General features: G+C 36.1%; 1 non-coding gene across 1 annotated transcript; it reads left to right on the top strand.

The window, feature by feature from the left end:
* The first annotated feature begins 3,798 nt into the window (after positions 1 to 3,798).
* Positions 3,799 to 3,900, top strand: LOC126009875 (U6 spliceosomal RNA). Its single transcript, XR_007496053.1, has one exon. It is a non-coding gene; the product is annotated as a U6 spliceosomal RNA (small nuclear RNA).
* Positions 3,901 to 7,148: the final 3,248 nt, after the last annotated feature.

Here is a 7,148-nt window from a genome sequence, read left to right as displayed (position 1 = left end):
CAAACACCAACATGGCCCAGCTCTAATAGGATATCCTGACAACGAGGAAATTGGGAACAACTTGACCTAAGAGCAGGTATACCCTATCTCACCAGCTAAAGATGAGACAAAATCAGAAGTTTTGTCACCCTTTGGTTTGTGCAAAAGCCAAGATCACGATCTACAGATGAGTGGCTGATAGAACCATGACTGGCAGTATGTATCCTGGGACCAAGAAAAAACCCTAGTCTAGGGTTTCATCTACGACCTGCATAACAACCATGATCTCTAATTCCAGAGATATGACTGAGACAGTAGCAACTGAATGGGTCTTCTGGTAACATAACGAAAGATGCTATCCCAGTCTCCATCCTAGGATCAGCACAAGGACCAAGACCACCAACCACAGAAGATGGATTAAAATGACACTAAAGGGGGCCTGAGAGTTGGCGCTAGAGATAAGGTGTCTGCCTTGCTAGCGCTAGCCAAGGAAGGATCATGGTTTGATCTCCCGGTGTCCCATATGGTCCCCCCAAGCCAGGGGCAATTTCTGAGCGCTTAGCCAGGAGTAACCCGTGAGCATCAAACCAGTGTGGCCTGAAAAACCAAACAAACAAATAAAATGACACTAAGGGAACAGAACTTCTAGAACCACAAAGAAAGACTTCACCATAAGTTCCATCTTTGACCTGTGCAGAGACTGAGATCTCTAATACAGAGATCTGATTTTACTACCCAGGACGGAGCAGAAGTCTCCTATATACCACAAAAGCACCAACGGGAGAGTAAATGAACTAGAAAGGAGTCTATAGTTAATCCCATGGCAATATACTCAAAGGGTGGAGAAACTCTGTATCTCTTAGGCCAAGGGAACTCTTTCTTGAATGACCCCAATGTTTACTGTGCCTATGCAGGAGGGGAAAAAAAAAGAGAGACAAAAAGCACAAAATAATCTTTTTTTTTTTAATCTATCTAGCTTTTGTCAATTTCTTTGATTTGGTTTGGATATTGAACTGGTTGTCTCCATTTTTATTTACTTATTTTTTTTCTTTCTTCTTTTCTCTTCTTCCATTTTGTGCTCTGTCGTGTTTTTATCTCAAGACCATGGCAAGTATGTGGTGCCTATCTTTATTGCTGTAGTGCTCACTGGATATTTTATTCGATACTTCTTTTTATACTGATGTGGAGTTCCACTTTCTTTTTCCCCTTCGTCTCTCAAATCGAGGATGAGAGCCTCTAGAAGGACTCCGCCCATTTTCGGCATATTTGATTTCTACCACATTTTACTACTTTTCTCTTCTTCAAACAAAACCACATAACTTTAACTATCTAGTCCCACCTCCCAATTAGAGGGGGATATAATGGAGGTACCATGACCAAACAGTTGAAAGATCACTAAGTAATAAGCTACACACAGAGGGGACCACTCATTCTAGCAGCCCCAGGGGTGAGGGTGGAGGCTATGGGAGGCAGGACAGGAACAGAGGTGGAGGGAGGACAATTCGATGGTGGGAATTCCCCTTATTCAATGTTAATATGTACCTAAAATATGTAAGCCACTATGATTAAAATTAAAATTATAATTAAAAAAAAAAGACACTGAGGAAACAACAAAAAAAAGACTTCATCATAAGTTCCACTCCTTGACCTGACCAGAGACCAAGATCACTAAATACAGAGGTCTGATTTTATCACCCAAAACGGAGCAGAAGTCTTCCATACACCACAAAAGCACCAAGGGGAGAGTAAGTGAACTTGAAAGGACTCTATAGTTAATCCCATGACAATATATTCCAAGGGTGGAGAAACCCTGTATCTCTTAGGCCAAGGGAATTTTTTCGAATGACCCCAATATTTTCTGTGCCTATGCAGGAGGGAAAGAAAAATAAGACAAAAAACACAAAATAATCTTTTATTTTTTATTTACTTATCTATTTTTGTCTATTTCTTTGTTTTGGTGTGTATATTGAAGTTGCTGTCTTCATTTTTATTTATACATTTACTTTTTCTTTCTTCTTTTCTCTTCCTCTTCCTTTTTGTGCATTGTCATGTTTTTTATTTCAAGACCATGACAATTATATGGTGCTTATCTTTATTGCTGTAGTGCTCACTGGATGTTATTTAATACTTCTTTTTGTACTGTTGTGGTGTTTCACCTTCTTTTTTCCCTTTGTCTCTCAAACCGAGGATGAGGGCCTTTAAAAGGACTCTGCCCATTGTCGCCGTATTTGATTTTTACCCCATTTTATTACTTTTCTCTTCCTCAAACAAAACCACATAACTTGATCTAGTCCTTCCTCCCAATTAAAGGGGGAAAAATGGAGGTACCAAGACCAAACAGTTGTAAGATCACTAAGTAGTAAGCTACACACAGAGGGGACCACTCATTCTAGCAGCCCCGGGGGTGAGGGTGGAGGCTATGGGAGGCAGGACAGGAACGGAGATGGAGGGAGAATAATTCGGTGGTGGGAATTCCCCTGATTCAATGTTAATAGTACCTAAAATATTACTGTGAATGATATGTAAGCCACTATGATTAAAATAAAAATTATAAAAACATCACCATTAAAAAAAGTAGTGTCTGACAATTTTCTCTAAGATATAAAGAAAAATGAAATGATCTATAATAAATTTATAGTCATTACTAGAAGTTTATATCATTTTAAATTTTAGTTTCAGAACATAAATATAAGCTAGTTTAAACAATATTTTTGTTTCTTATATAATGAGAGAAGTGGAAGTGTGCATTGTAATAAGACAAATCTTAAAAATTAGAATGAAAAAAATGTCATAGGCCTATATTAGAAAAGATAGATATTTCAACCTGAGGAGAAAAGATATGTTAATGGGAAAATTAGATTATCAGTAGATACTATTCTTCATGTACTCATTGAACTGACTTTCAGCTGATTACACATCAAAAATATCCCCCTTTCTGTTGGCCTATTATTAATTTATCCACACTTGAAGATAGGAGAGCCTAGTTCTCAAGGCATATGATCAGGGTTCAAATTATGGCTCTGCTATTTACTATTAATGTTACTTTTGGAGAATGTACAAAAATTAAAGTTTGAATGTCTGCAGTGACTAGAATGGGATATCAGTCATAAGTTATTTCTACAAGCCAACACAATGCATAAAGCAAACAAACATCACCATGTTAATCTATATATATTTTTGTAAATTTCTTATAAGATAGGAACTAATCTTATGCTTGACATGTAATAAAAATATACACCTATGATACAAAAATATCATTCACCAGAATTCCAGGGTCTGGGATTCTAATTTTCTATGGGAAAATATTATAAGTAAAATATAAGCTAAAATTCGCAGGTTTGGAGATTGAAACAGAAAGTCTCATGTAGGAACTTCAGATATAAACAACACAAATGAGGAGAAGAAGGAGTAAAGGGACCATTCCAATGAGAAAGACTTTTTTGTTTGTTTATTATACTTTTGGACCACACCTCAGGTCGTCATGGGTTGATTGTGGTTCTACATTCAGAAATTGTTTCCAGTGATACTTGGAGGACCATATGAAATTCCAGGGATCAAACCTGGGTCAGCCACATACATGGCAAGTGCCCCCTACCCCATACTATCGATTCAGCCTTGAAAGGCTTTGAAGACTAAACAATTAACTGTAAATTCTAGGTAAAGATGCAATTAGCATGTAAAATATGGGTTAGGGTACACTTATTGCTTCCTAGAAGCTGTGCTATGTTAAAAGTTTGAATTTTCACCTTAGAGAAATCTCAGTAAAGATTCATGTTCCTCCGTGTCCATGTTTCCTCATTTAACCTTAGGAATTAGTAATTTATTTAAGATGAGACAAAGTGCTTCGGAATGATACAGAAAAGGTTAGCATGACCCTGTGGCAAGGATGACACACAAATTTGTGAAGCGTTCCATATTTTTAATTGATTTAAAAATAAAATAAAATGACCCGGAGAGATAGCACAGTGGTGTTTGCCTTGCAAGCAGTCAATCCGATCCGGGACCACAGGTGGTTGATTCGAATCCTGGTGTCCCATATGGTCCCCCGTGCCTGCCAGGAGCTATTTCTGAGCAGACAGCCAGGAGTAACCCCGGGTGTGGCCCAAAACCCAAAAATAAATAAATAAATAAATAAATAAATAAATAAATAAATAAATAAATAAAATAAAATGAGCACAATTCACAGATTGTTATATGTGTGGTCCTTAGCTTTGGGGGATGAAGGAAAGTGTTAAAGTTCATTAAAAGCTATTTTAATCCCTTTTTATGCTTGTTTTTAGTAAATGCTCAGGTCTATGTGTTCATGGGAATAGTATACCTATGGAGAAATGTATTGATACTTATCAATGCACAGGACTGTTATGAATCATCTTTTTTGTTTTGTTTGTTTTGTTTTGGGGCCTCACCCAGTGGCACTCTGGGGTTACTCCTGGCTCTATGCTCAGAAATCACTGGGCTCATATGTGATGCCGGAAATCAAACCAGGGTCTGTTCCAGGTTGTCCGGGTGCAAGTCAAATGCCCTACCACTGTGCTATCTCTGTCAATCAGCTTATCTTCTAACTGTGTCTCTGTTTGCATCTAAAGTTATCATTCCTTATAATCTAATTTTCATGTACCTATTTACCTCCAAGATCCAAGTCTAATAATCCTGTTAGGTTAAACCAAGCGGGAAAACTCAGAGAAGAATAAGCAAAACAGTCATAATCGTGCCCATATCACAGAGACATAAAATGGTACAATAAATCATCAAAGCAGTAAGAGATGGCGTGTTCTTTGGTGGCCAGAAATCAGGGCAAGATCTACACAGAATATGATGGGAGAGGCGCAGTGACATCTACATATTAAAGAAAATAAGCAAGAAGCGAATGAGGTTATAATTCCACCCTGGGGGTTTCTAGTGACAAACCACTCCGATTCTGACTTCATGGTACATGTCACCGCCAGCACCCCTCAGTGGAATTATAGCCTTGCATTACAGGCTTTCTTGTCTGTTATTATGCTCAGAAGAGTTTAGAAAATATGCCCAGTGTTGTTGAAATGAGAAGTGGAGGCAGCCAGGCATAGCTTGCAATCAAGCTCTTCCTGAATATGTTCCAGGAGAGCTCCAACAGGCTGAAGCAGTTGCCACATGGCCTTGTTGGTGGCTATTTTTAAAAAAAAAAAAAAAGTTCATATCACATTAGATTTCTTCATATCTTCACTGCCCCGAGTGCTTTGTCGACAACTGTTGTCATCAATAATGCCTTGCCACTAAGCCATTAGTGACCAAATCCATAATAGTAGTAGAAATTCTGGATGCAAACCAAACATATGGCCTTGGGACTAAAGTTTTGGTGAAATCCCATCACCAAAATGTCATATATTGACAACTATGCCTTTTCAAATAAAGTTTGGTAGAATTTGGTAGAGATACAGTGGGGTCAGGGCAATTATAATGATCAATTTTGAGTCTTTGGGGGAAGAGATTCTAAAGAAAGTTCCATATTCCTGCCTGTCCTTTTAATTTCAAGCACCTAAGAATAAGAACAATTGGGTATCATAGCTTTCCTTTTGGATTGAATTACCTATATATGTCATGCATGTAACCAAATAGATTTTTTACTATGTAAGTGGAAAAGTATAAAACCAAGGGTATTTATGATCAAATCATAACTTCAGTAGGTGCACTATTTGCTTTCACTCTTCTCACTCTCTTAACAGTTTTCTATTTAGAGTATTTGACACTAAAATAAGAGAAGAACTCATGAATAAGGTCTTTATTTGTCTAAATATATCAGTGAGTGGGCAGATGGGTAGATCAATGAATGGGTAATTAGGCAGATAGATGTGTCAAGATTCTAATCAAAACCTTCAAAGAAAAGCAATGATGGCCACAAAATCAGTGTCTGGTTGTATATGCCGGTTTCTTCACCAAGAATTTCATAGCAGTCATTTTACTGAGTACCTAAAAATCTCAAAAATAAAGTCTTTAAATCATAGAAGTGACAACTTCTATGTGTGAAAAGTTCAAGCATTGCAATGATCTTTAGCCAACATGCTGCCATCGAGAAAAGTCTCATTGCACTATTCTGGTTTAGAGACAGTCCACGTAGTGATGTTATTTAACATTTTTGATAAGGACACAGTTTCTGGATTCATACAGAAGATCTTTCATGTGTGTTTTTCAAATTGAGGTTGTCTGTAGAGATCTGGGGAAGGATTTATATCCTAGATATATAAATGATACTAATATCTTATTCTAATGCCAATCCACAGTATCTTCTGAGTATAAAATAATTTTCCTTAAATTATTATTAAGCCAGTTTTATTTAATGTAGTGATAGGTTTCAAAAAATGAATAGATAACAGATTACACAAAAAGAAGGCAAGTACTGGGAGTAATTTGGAAAACAACGAATAAGGCAATATGTAGAAGAATAGACCACATTATTCAAGTTGTTGTCATAAATGTCCAACAGAACCATTCCAGAACAATTTTAATAACAACTTTCCATGATACTAGCTTTCAGTTATTAAGTTGTTAGTTAGAAGCACTTGTTACTTTTGCACTCACTTGACGAATTTTTAAAAATTAGAAAAACTTCATATTCATGGATCTCTTTTTCTGCTTATTAAAGTTTCAAGCTCCAGTTCCAGAAACAAAACTTTGAAGTTCAGCTACACACCCTTCATTTATAAATTTAAGTGCCTTGATTCCTGTTTTATATTTAATGCTACTTTAAATGGGATATTTTGTCATTGCATTTAATAATTGCTTTTTACTGGAATCTAAGAATAATTTTGATTATAATTTAGCAATTATCTTAAATTTATGATAAAGATATTTCAAATTATTTAAGTTTTCTAAGTCACTAATCATTTTATCTACAAACAACCTGCTTGGCTATTTCATTATATCAATTATATCCTTTCTTTTCTTGCTCTAACTGTAGTGCCTAAGATACCTAGTACATTGAAAATAAAAATATCCATGTTTTAACTTTGGACAAATTACTTCATTTATTTATGTCTCAGCTTCATTATTTATAAAAATGGGATAATACAATTACTAACTAGCAGTGTTGTAAATAATAAATCACTAAGACCATGTGTCCTGCGTGGCATTATGATTATTTTATTCACATCAAAATTCACATTAGAAATGAAGTTATTATGTTGATATCTAAA

The sequence above is a fragment of the Suncus etruscus genome, chromosome 5, assembly GCF_024139225.1.
Source record: "Suncus etruscus isolate mSunEtr1 chromosome 5, mSunEtr1.pri.cur, whole genome shotgun sequence".
Taxonomy (NCBI): Eukaryota; Metazoa; Chordata; class Mammalia; order Eulipotyphla; family Soricidae; genus Suncus; species Suncus etruscus.
Note: the sequence above shows the minus strand (reverse complement) of the source record. Positions and strands in the feature narration are given on the sequence as shown.